Source organism: Notolepis coatsorum, assembly GCF_963971535.1.
Source record: "Notolepis coatsorum genome assembly, chromosome: 20".
NCBI classification, from domain to species: domain Eukaryota; kingdom Metazoa; phylum Chordata; class Actinopteri; order Aulopiformes; family Paralepididae; genus Notolepis; species Notolepis coatsorum.
The window spans coordinates 33,414,995-33,429,738 of NC_140184.1; the positions used below are offsets into that span (position 1 = coordinate 33,414,995).

Sequence of the window (14,744 nt, forward strand, 5' to 3'; positions counted from 1 at the left end):
TTAGTTTCTTATTTTTTCCTTTTGTTTCGTTTTTTGTGTAAAGCACTTTGAGCTAGGGTGACCAAACGTCCCATTTTGTGCGGGACAGTCCCACATTTCAGCCATCTGTCCCGCATGCCGCAACAGAAGAAAAATGTCCCGCATTTCAATAAGTGTCCCGCATTTCAATAAACTATTATTATTATTATTATTATTATTATTATTATTATTATTAGCCAGGTTGCCACCCACACTATACATATCCATACTCTTTTTATTATTTATTTATTTATTCCACCGATTTTGCAAACACTTTGCAACACGTAAGCGTTCGCGCCCCATACACGTGAAAGGTATCAAAACGAGCGGCTTGCCTATGGCAACACCGGTCTCCGAACTCGTAAAGTTTCACCGCACCGTCTGGCTACGAATCGACTTTAAACGGTAAAATATCGGTCCCATTGGGAATGCATTGCATTTTAGAGTGTAGCAGCTGAAATAATCTTTTTCCCCCTACCTTGGGTGAATTGCGAGTGTGATCTCAATTTTGGACGTAGAAATAAAACAAACACATCAAAACGATGACACGGCTGTCAACCCGCTCACAAAAGAAAAATAAATGGAATTGGACATTTCTATCTCAACTGACGACCATTTGTTTGAAGGTTCTCCTCCCCATTGACCGCCATGCAATCGCACTCTAGAAATCACATTTTTCACACTATTTTTTAGCCTTCTGTTCCGATCGCCGAAGGAGTGCCACAATATCGCACGAATGTCACAATATCGCGCACAACCCTTCGCCTACTCGTTGTGGTGCTCATGTGCGCGTCACAACGCTTCATCTCTTATAGTTTTCTTTTAATCAATGTGACAATGCAGTCATGCATCTGCCTCCATAAAATGCATTGGATAGAAAATATGCAAGTCATAGTGATTGCTTCACCTGTGTGGCTCATGGCTCACTCATGATTGGTTCAGCTGTGTGGCTCGTGGCTGAGCTGCCAATGACATCATCCACTTAACCCATCATTGGCCATCACTGTGTTGCAGTACTGAATTGCTGACAGCGCCCTCTGTCTTGTGGGTTGTGTCATTGTACTCAGTAGGGATATCCTCTTTCATTTTTCATTGGTCCATGTTGACCACCTTTCATTGGTCGATGTTGACCACTCCCCCGATCCTTAGACCACGCCCCCTTAGGCCACACCCCCTCAGTGTATCTCTTGAACCGTTTGTCGTAGAGACTTGCGGATTGTGCCATTGTACTCGGTGTAATAGTGTAATAGTGTGTAATAGTGTAATAGTGTGTAATAGTGTAATAGTGTAATAGTGTGTAATAGTGTAATAGTGTGTAATAGTGTGTAATAGTGTAATAGTGTGTAATAGTGTGTAATAGTGTAATAGTGTAATAGTGTGTAATAGTGTAATATTGTGTAATAGTGTAATAGTGTAATAGTGTGTAATAGTGTAATAGTGTGTAATAGTGTAATAGTGTAATAGTGTGTAATAGTGTAATAGTGTGTAATAGTGTAATAGTGTAATAGTGTGTAATAGTGTAATAGTGTCTAATAGTGTAATAGTGTGTAATAGTGTAATAGTGTAATAGTGTAATAGTGTGTAATAGTGTAATAGTGTGTAATAGTGTAATAGTGTGTAATAGTGTAATAGTGTAATAGTGTAATAGTGTGTAATAGTGTAATAGTGTGTAATAGTGTAATAGTGTAATAGTGTAATAGTGTGTAATAGTGTAATAGTGTAATAGTGTGTAATAGTGTAATAGTGTAATAGTGTGTAATAGTGTAATAGTGTAATAGTGTGTAATAGTGTAATAGTGTAATAGTGTGTAATAGTGTAATAGTGTGTAATAGTGTAATAGTGTGTAATAGTGTAATAGTGTAATAGTGTGTAATAGTGTACTAGTGTGTAATAGTGTAATAGTGTAATAGTGTGTAATAGTGTAATAGTGTGTAATAGTGTAATAGTGTAATAGTGTAGTGTGTAATAGTGTAATAGTGTAATAGTGTGTAATAGTGTAATAGTGTAATAGTGTGTAATAGTGTAATAGTGTAATAGTGTGTAATAGTGTAATAGTGTGTAATAGTGTAATAGTGTGTAATAGTGTAATAGTGTGTAATAGTGTAATAGTGTGTAATAGTGTAATAGTGTAATAGTGTGTAATAGTGTAATAGTGTGTAATAGTGTAATAGTGTGTAATAGTGTAATAGTGTCTAATAGTGTAATAGTGTGTAATAGTGTAATAGTGTAATAGTGTGTAATAGTGTAATAGTGTAATAGTGTGTAATAGTGTAATAGTGTGTAATAGTGTAATAGTGTGTAATAGTGTAATAGTGTAATAGTGTGTAATAGTGTAATAGTGTGTAATAGTGTAATAGTGTGTAATAGTGTAATAGTGTGTAATAGTGTGTAATAGTGTAATAGTGTAATAGTGTGTAATAGTGTAATATTGTGTAATAGTGTAATAGTGTAATAGTGTGTAATAGTGTAATAGTGTGTAATAGTGTAATAGTGTAATAGTGTGTAATAGTGTAATAGTGTGTAATAGTGTGTAATAGTGTAATAGTGTAATAGTGTGTAATAGTGTAATAGTGTCTAATAGTGTAATAGTGTGTAATAGTGTAATAGTGTAATAGTGTGTAATAGTGTAATAGTGTGTAATAGTGTAATAGTGTGTAATAGTGTAATAGTGTAATAGTGTAATAGTGTGTAATAGTGTAATAGTGTGTAATAGTGTAATAGTGTAATAGTGTAATAGTGTGTAATAGTGTAATAGTGTAATAGTGTGTAATAGTGTAATAGTGTAATAGTGTGTAATAGTGTAATAGTGTGTAATAGTGTAATAGTGTAATAGTGTGTAATAGTGTAATAGTGTGTAATAGTGTAATAGTGTGTAATAGTGTAATAGTGTAATAGTGTGTAATAGTGTACTAGTGTGTAATAGTGTAATAGTGTAATAGTGTGTAATAGTGTAATAGTGTGTAATAGTGTAATAGTGTAATAGTGTAGTGTGTAATAGTGTAATAGTGTAATAGTGTGTAATAGTGTAATAGTGTAATAGTGTGTAATAGTGTAATAGTGTAATAGTGTGTAATAGTGTAATAGTGTAATAGTGTGTAATAGTGTAATAGTGTGTAATAGTGTAATAGTGTGTAATAGTGTAATAGTGTGTAATAGTGTAATAGTGTGTAATAGTGTAATAGTGTAATAGTGTGTAATAGTGTAATAGTGTGTAATAGTGTAATAGTGTAATAGTGTGTAATAGTGTAATAGTGTCTAATAGTGTAATAGTGTGTAATAGTGTAATAGTGTAATAGTGTGTAATAGTGTAATAGTGTAATAGTGTGTAATAGTGTAATAGTGTGTAATAGTGTAATAGTGTGTAATAGTGTAATAGTGTAATAGTGTGTAATAGTGTAATAGTGTGTAATAGTGTAATAGTGTGTAATAGTGTAATAGTGTGTAATAGTGTAATAGTGTAATAGTGTGTAATAGTGTAATAGTGTAATAGTGTAATAGTGTGTAATAGTGTAATAGTGTGTAATAGTGTAATAGTGTAATAGTGTAATAGTGTGTAATAGTGTAATAGTGTAATAGTGTGTAATAGTGTAATAGTGTAATAGTGTGTAATAGTGTAATAGTGTAATAGTGTGTAATAGTGTAATAGTGTGTAATAGTGTGTAATAGTGTAATAGTGTGTAATAGTGTAATAGTGTGTAATAGTGTGTAATAGTGTAATAGTGTAATAGTGTGTAATAGTGTAATAGTGTAATAGTGTGTAATAGTGTAATAGTGTAATAGTGTGTAATAGTGTAATAGTGTGTAATAGTGTAATAGTGTGTAATAGTGTGTAATAGTGTAATAGTGTGTAATAGTGTGTAATAGTGTAATAGTGTGTAATAGTGTGTAATAGTGTAATAGTGTAATAATGTGTAATAGTGTGTAATAGTGTAATAGTGTGTAATAGTGTAATAGTGTGTAATAGTGTAATAGTGTAATAGTGTGTAATAGTGTGTAATAGTGTAATAGTGTGTAATAGTGTAATAGTGTGTAATAGTGTAATAGTGTGTAATAGTGTAATAGTGTTGCGGGTTGTGTCGTTGCACTCAGTAGGGATATCCTCTTTGATTGGTCTATGTTGACCACTCCCCCGATCCTTAGGCCGCGCCCCCTTTTTGTATCCTTTGAACCGTTTGTCATAGAGACTCGCGAGAGACCCTCTCCCCCGTTGGCCGGCGGTGCACAGGCGTCACCCACACTTTCACAATTTCCCCCGCGCGGAATTGTCTAGTTAGTGTGGGTGACCTGGCGAAGCCAGGTTGCCACCCACACTATACATATCCATACTCTTTTTATTATTTATTTATTTATTCCACCGATTTTGCAAACACTTTGCAACACGTAAGCGTTCGCGCCCCATACACGTGAAAGGTATCAAAACGAGCGGCTTGCCTATGGCAACACCGGTCTCCGAACTCGTAAAGTTTCACCGCACCGTCTGGCTACGAATCGACTTTAAACGGTAAAATATCGGTCCCATTGGGAATGCATTGCATTTTAGAGTGTAGCAGCTGAAATAATCTTTTTCCCCCTACCTTGGGTGAATTGCGAGTGTGATCTCAATTTTGGACGTAGAAATAAAACAAACACATCAAAACGATGACACGGCTGTCAACCCGCTCACAAAAGAAAAATAAATGGAATTGGACATTTCTATCTCAACTGACGACCATTTGTTTGAAGGTTCTCCTCCCCATTGACCGCCATGCAATCGCACTCTAGAAATCACATTTTTCACACTATTTTTTAGCCTTCTGTTCCGATCGCCGAAGGAGTGCCACAATATCGCACGAATGTCACAATATCGCGCACAACCCTTCGCCTACTCGTTGTAGTGCTCATGTGCGCGTCACAACGCTTCATCTCTTATAGTTTTCTTTTAATCAATGTGACAATGCAGTCATGCATCTGCCTCCATACAAATGCATTGGATAGAAAATATGCAAGTCATAGTGATTGCTTCACCTGTGTGGCTCATGGCTCACTCATGATTGGTTCAGCTGTGTGGCTCGTGGCTGAGCTGCCAATGACATCATCCACTTAACCCATCATTGGCCATCACTGTGTTGCAGTACTGAATTGCTGACAGCGCCCTCTGTCTTGTGGGTTGTGTCATTGTACTCAGTAGGGATATCCTCTTTCATTTTTCATTGGTCCATGTTGACCACCTTTCATTGGTCGATGTTGACCACTCCCCCGATCCTTAGACCACGCCCCCTTAGGCCACACCCCCTCAGTGTATCTCTTGAACCGTTTGTCGTAGAGACTTGCGGATTGTGCCATTGTACTCGGTGTAATAGTGTAATAGTGTGTAATAGTGTAATAGTGAGTAATAGTGTAATAGTGTAATAGTGTGTAATAGTGTAATAGTGTGTAATAGTGTGTAATAGTGTAATAGTGTGTAATAGTGTGTAATAGTGTAATAGTGTAATAGTGTGTAATAGTGTAATATTGTGTAATAGTGTAATAGTGTAATAGTGTGTAATAGTGTAATAGTGTGTAATAGTGTAATAGTGTGTAATAGTGTAATATTGTGTAATAGTGTGTAATAGTGTAATAGTGTGTAATAGTGTAATAGTGTCTAATAGTGTAATAGTGTGTAATAGTGTAATAGTGTAATAGTGTAATAGTGTGTAATAGTGTAATAGTGTGTAATAGTGTAATAGTGTGTAATAGTGTAATAGTGTAATAGTGTGTAATAGTGTAATAGTGTGTAATAGTGTAATATTGTAATAGTGTGTAATAGTGTAATAGTGTGTAATAGTGTAATAGTGTAATAGTGTGTAATAGTGTAATAGTGTGTAATAGTGTAATAGTGTAATAGTGTGTAATAGTGTAATAGTGTGTAATAGTGTAATAGTGTGTAATAGTGTAATAGTGTAATAGTGTGTAATAGTGTACTAGTGTGTAATAGTGTAATAGTGTAATAGTGTGTAATAGTGTAATAGTGTAATAGTGTGTAATAGTGTAATAGTGTGTAATAGTGTAATAGTGTAATAGTGTAGTGTGTAATAGTGTAATAGTGTAATAGTGTGTAATAGTGTAATAGTGTAATAGTGTGTAATAGTGTAATAGTGTAATAGTGTGTAATAGTGTAATAGTGTGTAATAGTGTAATAGTGTGTAATAGTGTAATAGTGTAATAGTGTAATAGTGTGTAATAGTGTAATAGTGTGTAATAGTGTAATAGTGTGTAATAGTGTAATAGTGTAATAGTGTGTAATAGTGTAATAGTGTGTAATAGTGTAATAGTGTAATAGTGTGTAATAGTGTAATAGTGTAATAGTGTGTAATAGTGTAATAGTGTGTAATAGTGTAATAGTGTGTAATAGTGTAATAGTGTAATAGTGTACTAGTGTGTAATAGTGTAATAGTGTAATAGTGTGTAATAGTGTAATAGTGTAATAGTGTGTAATAGTGTAATAGTGTGTAATAGTGTAATAGTGTAATAGTGTAGTGTGTAATAGTGTAATAGTGTAATAGTGTGTAATAGTGTAATAGTGTAATAGTGTGTAATAGTGTAATAGTGTAATAGTGTGTAATAGTGTAATAGTGTAATAGTGTGTAATAGTGTAATAGTGTGTAATAGTGTAATAGTGTGTAATAGTGTAATAGTGTAATAGTGTGTAATAGTGTAATAGTGTGTAATAGTGTAATAGTGTGTAATAGTGTAATAGTGTAATAGTGTAATAGTGTGTAATAGTGTAATAGTGTGTAATAGTGTAATAGTGTGTAATAGTGTAATAGTGTAATAGTGTGTAATAGTGTAATAGTGTGTAATAGTGTAATAGTGTAATAGTGTGTAATAGTGTAATAGTGTAATAGTGTGTAATAGTGTAATAGTGTGTAATAGTGTAATAGTGTGTAATAGTGTAATAGTGTAATAGTGTACTAGTGTGTAATAGTGTAATAGTGTAATAGTGTGTAATAGTGTAATAGTGTAATAGTGTGTAATAGTGTAATAGTGTGTAATAGTGTAATAGTGTAATAGTGTAGTGTGTAATAGTGTAATAGTGTAATAGTGTGTAATAGTGTAATAGTGTAATAGTGTGTAATAGTGTAATAGTGTAATAGTGTGTAATAGTGTAATAGTGTAATAGTGTGTAATAGTGTAATAGTGTGTAATAGTGTAATAGTGTGTAATAGTGTAATAGTGTAATAGTGTGTAATAGTGTAATAGTGTGTAATAGTGTAATAGTGTGTAATAGTGTAATAGTGTAATAGTGTGTAATAGTGTAATAGTGTGTAATAGTGTAATAGTGTAATAGTGTGTAATAGTGTAATAGTGTCTAATAGTGTAATAGTGTGTAATAGTGTAATAGTGTAATAGTGTGTAATAGTGTAATAGTGTGTAATAGTGTAATAGTGTGTAATAGTGTAATAGTGTGTAATAGTTTAATAGTGTGTAATAGTGTAATAGTGTAATAGTGTGAAATAGTGTAATAGTGTGTAATAGTGTAATAGTGTGTAATAGTGTAATAGTGTAATAGTGTGTAATAGTGTGTAATAGTGTAATAGTGTAATAGTGTGTAATAGTGTAATAGTGTGTAATAGTGTAATAGTGTGTAATAGTGTGTAATAGTGTAATAGTGTAATAGTGTGTAATAGTGTAATAGTGTGTAATAGTGTAATAGTGTAATAGTGTGTAATAGTGTAATAGTGTCTAATAGTGTAATAGTGTGTAATAGTGTAATAGTGTAATAGTGTGTAATAGTGTAATAGTGTGTAATAGTGTGTAATAGTGTAATAGTGTGTAATAGTGTAATAGTGTGTAATAGTGTAATAGTGTAATAGTGTAATAGTGTAATAGTGTGTAATAGTGTAATAGTGTGTAATAGTGTGTAATAGTGTAATAGTGTGTAATAGTGTGTAATAGTGTAATAGTGTAATAGTGTGTAATAGTGTAATATTGTGTAATAGTGTAATAGTGTAATAGTGTGTAATAGTGTAATAGTGTGTAATAGTGTAATAGTGTAATAGTGTGTAATAGTGTAATATTGTGTAATAGTGTGTAATAGTGTAATAGTGTAATAGTGTGTAATAGTGTAATAGTGTCTAATAGTGTAATAGTGTGTAATAGTGTAATAGTGTAATAGTGTAATAGTGTGTAATAGTGTAATAGTGTGTAATAGTGTAATAGTGTGTAATAGTGTAATAGTGTAATAGTGTGTAATAGTGTAATAGTGTGTAATAGTGTAATATTGTAATAGTGTGTAATAGTGTAATAGTGTGTAATAGTGTAATAGTGTAATAGTGTGTAATAGTGTAATAGTGTAATAGTGTGTAATAGTGTAATAGTGTAATAGTGTGTAATAGTGTAATAGTGTGTAATAGTGTAATAGTGTGTAATAGTGTAATAGTGTAATAGTGTGTAATAGTGTACTAGTGTGTAATAGTGTAATAGTGTAATAGTGTGTAATAGTGTAATAGTGTAATAGTGTGTAATAGTGTAATAGTGTGTAATAGTGTAATAGTGTAATAGTGTAGTGTGTAATAGTGTAATAGTGTAATAGTGTGTAATAGTGTAATAGTGTAATAGTGTGTAATAGTGTAATAGTGTAATAGTGTGTAATAGTGTAATAGTGTAATAGTGTGTAATAGTGTAATAGTGTGTAATAGTGTAATAGTGTGTAATAGTGTAATAGTGTAATAGTGTGTAATAGTGTAATAGTGTGTAATAGTGTAATAGTGTGTAATAGTGTAATAGTGTAATAGTGTGTAATAGTGTAATAGTGTGTAATAGTGTAATAGTGTAATAGTGTGTAATAGTGTAATAGTGTCTAATAGTGTAATAGTGTGTAATAGTGTAATAGTGTAATAGTGTGTAATAGTGTAATAGTGTGTAATAGTGTAATAGTGTGTAATAGTGTAATAGTGTGTAATAGTGTAATAGTGTGTAATAGTGTAATAGTGTGTAATAGTGTAATAGTGTAATAGTGTGTAATAGTGTAATAGTGTAATAGTGTGTAATAGTGTAATAGTGTGTAATAGTGTAATAGTGTAATAGTGTGTAATAGTGTGTAATAGTGTAATAGTGTAATAGTGTGTAATAGTGTAATAGTGTGTAATAGTGTAATAGTGTGTAATAGTGTGTAATAGTGTAATAGTGTAATAGTGTGTAATAGTGTAATAGTGTGTAATAGTGTAATAGTGTAATAGTGTGTAATAGTGTAATAGTGTCTAATAGTGTAATAGTGTGTAATAGTGTAATAGTGTAATAGTGTGTAATAGTGTAATAGTGTGTAATAGTGTGTAATAGTGTAATAGTGTGTAATAGTGTAATAGTGTGTAATAGTGTAATAGTGTAATAGTGTGTAATAGTGTAATAGTGTGTAATAGTGTAATAGTGTGTAATAGTGTAATAGTGTAATAGTGTGTAATAGTGTAATAGTGTAATAGTGTGTAATAGTGTAATAGTGTGTAATAGTGTAATAGTGTAATAGTGTAATAGTGTAATAGTGTGTAATAGTGTAATAGTGTAATAGTGTGTAATAGTGTAATAGTGTGTAATAGTGTAATAGTGTGTAATAGTGTGTAATAGTGTAATAGTGTAATAGTGTGTAATAGTGTAATAGTGTGTAATAGTGTAATAGTGTAATAGTGTGTAATAGTGTAATAGTGTGTAATAGTGTAATAGTGTGTAATAATGTGTAATAGTGTAATAGTGTAATAGTGTGTAATAGTGTAATAGTGTGTAATAGTGTAATAGTGTCTAATAGTGTAATAGTGTGTAATAGTGTAATAGTGTGTAATAGTGTAATAGTGTGTAATAATGTGTAATAGTGTAATAGTGTAATAGTGTCTAATAGTGTAATAGTGTGTAATAGTGTAATAGTGTGTAATAGTGTAATAGTGTGTAATAGTGTAATAGTGTAATAGTGTGTAATATTGTGTAATAGTGTAATAGTGTTGCGGGTTGTGTCATTGCACTCAGTAGGGATATCCTCTTTGATTGGTCTATGTTGACCACTCCCCCGATCCTTAGGCCACGCCCCCTTTTTGTATCCTTTGAACCGTTTGTCATAGAGACTCGCGAGAGACACTCTCCCCCGTTGGCCGGCGGTGCACAGGCGTCACCCACACTTTCACAATTTCCCCCGCGCGGAATTGTCTAGTTAGTGTGGGTGACCTGGCGAAGCCAGGTTGCCACCCACACTATACATATCCATACTCTTTTTATTATTTATTTATTTATTCCACCGATTTTGCAAACACTTTGCAACACGTAAGCGTTCGCGCCCCATACACGTGAAAGGTATCAAAACGAGCGGCTTGCCTATGGCAACACCGGTCTCCGAACTCGTAAAGTTTCACCGCACCGTCTGGCTACGAATCGACTTTAAACGGTAAAATATCGGTCCCATTGGGAATGCATTGCATTTTAGAGTGTAGCAGCTGAAATAATCTTTTTCCCCCTACCTTGGGTGAATTGCGAGTGTGATCTCAATTTTGGACGTAGAAATAAAACAAACACATCAAAACGATGACACGGCTGTCAACCCGCTCACAAAAGAAAAATAAATGGAATTGGACATTTCTATCTCAACTGACGACCATTTGTTTGAAGGTTCTCCTCCCCATTGACCGCCATGCAATCGCACTCTAGAAATCACATTTTTCACACTATTTTTTAGCCTTCTGTTCCGATCGCCGAAGGAGTGCCACAATATCGCACGAATGTCACAATATCGCGCACAACCCTTCGCCTACTCGTTGTAGTGCTCATGTGCGCGTCACAACGCTTCATCTCTTATAGTTTTCTTTTAATCAATGTGACAATGCAGTCATGCATCTGCCTCCATACAAATGCATTGGATAGAAAATATGCAAGTCATAGTGATTGCTTCACCTGTGTGGCTCATGGCTCACTCATGATTGGTTCAGCTGTGTGGCTCGTGGCTGAGCTGCCAATGACATCATCCACTTAACCCATCATTGGCCATCACTGTGTTGCAGTACTGAATTGCTGACAGCGCCCTCTGTCTTGTGGGTTGTGTCATTGTACTCAGTAGGGATATCCTCTTTCATTTTTCATTGGTCCATGTTGACCACCTTTCATTGGTCGATGTTGACCACTCCCCCGATCCTTAGACCACGCCCCCTTAGGCCACACCCCCTCAGTGTATCTCTTGAACCGTTTGTCGTAGAGACTTGCGGATTGTGCCATTGTACTCGGTGTAATAGTGTAATAGTGTGTAATAGTGTAATAGTGAGTAATAGTGTAATAGTGTAATAGTGTGTAATAGTGTAATAGTGTGTAATAGTGTGTAATAGTGTAATAGTGTGTAATAGTGTGTAATAGTGTAATAGTGTAATAGTGTGTAATAGTGTAATATTGTGTAATAGTGTAATAGTGTAATAGTGTGTAATAGTGTAATAGTGTGTAATAGTGTAATAGTGTAATAGTGTGTAATAGTGTAATATTGTGTAATAGTGTGTAATAGTGTAATAGTGTGTAATAGTGTAATAGTGTCTAATAGTGTAATAGTGTGTAATAGTGTAATAGTGTAATAGTGTAATAGTGTGTAATAGTGTAATAGTGTGTAATAGTGTAATAGTGTGTAATAGTGTAATAGTGTAATAGTGTGTAATAGTGTAATAGTGTGTAATAGTGTAATATTGTAATAGTGTGTAATAGTGTAATAGTGTGTAATAGTGTAATAGTGTAATAGTGTGTAATAGTGTAATAGTGTGTAATAGTGTAATAGTGTAATAGTGTGTAATAGTGTAATAGTGTGTAATAGTGTAATAGTGTGTAATAGTGTAATAGTGTAATAGTGTGTAATAGTGTACTAGTGTGTAATAGTGTAATAGTGTAATAGTGTGTAATAGTGTAATAGTGTAATAGTGTGTAATAGTGTAATAGTGTGTAATAGTGTAATAGTGTAATAGTGTAGTGTGTAATAGTGTAATAGTGTAATAGTGTGTAATAGTGTAATAGTGTAATAGTGTGTAATAGTGTAATAGTGTAATAGTGTGTAATAGTGTAATAGTGTGTAATAGTGTAATAGTGTGTAATAGTGTAATAGTGTAATAGTGTAATAGTGTGTAATAGTGTAATAGTGTGTAATAGTGTAATAGTGTGTAATAGTGTAATAGTGTAATAGTGTGTAATAGTGTAATAGTGTGTAATAGTGTAATAGTGTAATAGTGTGTAATAGTGTAATAGTGTAATAGTGTGTAATAGTGTAATAGTGTGTAATAGTGTAATAGTGTGTAATAGTGTAATAGTGTAATAGTGTACTAGTGTGTAATAGTGTAATAGTGTAATAGTGTGTAATAGTGTAATAGTGTAATAGTGTGTAATAGTGTAATAGTGTGTAATAGTGTAATAGTGTAATAGTGTAGTGTGTAATAGTGTAATAGTGTAATAGTGTGTAATAGTGTAATAGTGTAATAGTGTGTAATAGTGTAATAGTGTAATAGTGTGTAATAGTGTAATAGTGTAATAGTGTGTAATAGTGTAATAGTGTGTAATAGTGTAATAGTGTGTAATAGTGTAATAGTGTAATAGTGTGTAATAGTGTAATAGTGTGTAATAGTGTAATAGTGTGTAATAGTGTAATAGTGTAATAGTGTAATAGTGTGTAATAGTGTAATAGTGTGTAATAGTGTAATAGTGTGTAATAGTGTAATAGTGTAATAGTGTGTAATAGTGTAATAGTGTGTAATAGTGTAATAGTGTAATAGTGTGTAATAGTGTAATAGTGTAATAGTGTGTAATAGTGTAATAGTGTGTAATAGTGTAATAGTGTGTAATAGTGTAATAGTGTAATAGTGTACTAGTGTGTAATAGTGTAATAGTGTAATAGTGTGTAATAGTGTAATAGTGTAATAGTGTGTAATAGTGTAATAGTGTGTAATAGTGTAATAGTGTAATAGTGTAGTGTGTAATAGTGTAATAGTGTAATAGTGTGTAATAGTGTAATAGTGTAATAGTGTGTAATAGTGTAATAGTGTAATAGTGTGTAATAGTGTAATAGTGTAATAGTGTGTAATAGTGTAATAGTGTGTAATAGTGTAATAGTGTGTAATAGTGTAATAGTGTAATAGTGTGTAATAGTGTAATAGTGTGTAATAGTGTAATAGTGTGTAATAGTGTAATAGTGTAATAGTGTGTAATAGTGTAATAGTGTGTAATAGTGTAATAGTGTAATAGTGTGTAATAGTGTAATAGTGTCTAATAGTGTAATAGTGTGTAATAGTGTAATAGTGTAATAGTGTGTAATAGTGTAATAGTGTGTAATAGTGTAATAGTGTGTAATAGTGTAATAGTGTGTAATAGTTTAATAGTGTGTAATAGTGTAATAGTGTAATAGTGTGAAATAGTGTAATAGTGTGTAATAGTGTAATAGTGTGTAATAGTGTAATAGTGTAATAGTGTGTAATAGTGTGTAATAGTGTAATAGTGTAATAGTGTGTAATAGTGTAATAGTGTGTAATAGTGTAATAGTGTGTAATAGTGTGTAATAGTGTAATAGTGTAATAGTGTGTAATAGTGTAATAGTGTGTAATAGTGTAATAGTGTAATAGTGTGTAATAGTGTAATAGTGTCTAATAGTGTAATAGTGTGTAATAGTGTAATAGTGTAATAGTGTGTAATAGTGTAATAGTGTGTAATAGTGTGTAATAGTGTAATAGTGTGTAATAGTGTAATAGTGTGTAATAGTGTAATAGTGTAATAGTGTAATAGTGTAATAGTGTGTAATAGTGTAATAGTGTGTAATAGTGTGTAATAGTGTAATAGTGTGTAATAGTGTGTAATAGTGTAATAGTGTAATAGTGTGTAATAGTGTAATATTGTGTAATAGTGTAATAGTGTAATAGTGTGTAATAGTGTAATAGTGTGTAATAGTGTAATAGTGTAATAGTGTGTAATAGTGTAATATTGTGTAATAGTGTGTAATAGTGTAATAGTGTAATAGTGTGTAATAGTGTAATAGTGTCTAATAGTGTAATAGTGTGTAATAGTGTAATAGTGTAATAGTGTAATAGTGTGTAATAGTGTAATAGTGTGTAATAGTGTAATAGTGTGTAATAGTGTAATAGTGTAATAGTGTGTAATAGTGTAATAGTGTGTAATAGTGTAATATTGTAATAGTGTGTAATAGTGTAATAGTGTGTAATAGTGTAATAGTGTAATAGTGTGTAATAGTGTAATAGTGTAATAGTGTGTAATAGTGTAATAGTGTAATAGTGTGTAATAGTGTAATAGTGTGTAATAGTGTAATAGTGTGTAATAGTGTAATAGTGTAATAGTGTGTAATAGTGTACTAGTGTGTAATAGTGTAATAGTGTAATAGTGTGTAATAGTGTAATAGTGTAATAGTGTGTAATAGTGTAATAGTGTGTAATAGTGTAATAGTGTAATAGTGTAGTGTGTAATAGTGTAATAGTGTAATAGTGTGTAATAGTGTAATAGTGTAATAGTGTGTAATAGTGTAATAGTGTAATAGTGTGTAATAGTGTAATAGTGTAATAGTGTGTAATAGTGTAATAGTGTGTAATAGTGTAATAGTGTGTAATAGTGTAATAGTGTAATAGTGTGTAATAGTGTAATAGTGTGTAATAGTGTAATAGTGTGTAATAGTGTAATAGTGTAATAGTGTGTAATAGTGTAATAGTGTGTAATAGTGTAATAGTGTAATAGTGTGTAATAGTGTAATAGTGTCTAATAGTGTAATAGTG

The 14,744-nt window shown here is 32.1% G+C and overlaps 1 protein-coding gene across 2 annotated transcripts in view; it reads right to left on the minus strand.

Annotated features, from left to right (window-relative positions):
• coro2ba (coronin, actin binding protein, 2Ba) overlaps nt 1–14,744 on the minus strand; it is a 163,724-nt gene that overhangs the window by 6,176 nt on the left and 142,804 nt on the right. The window lies entirely within an intron of this gene.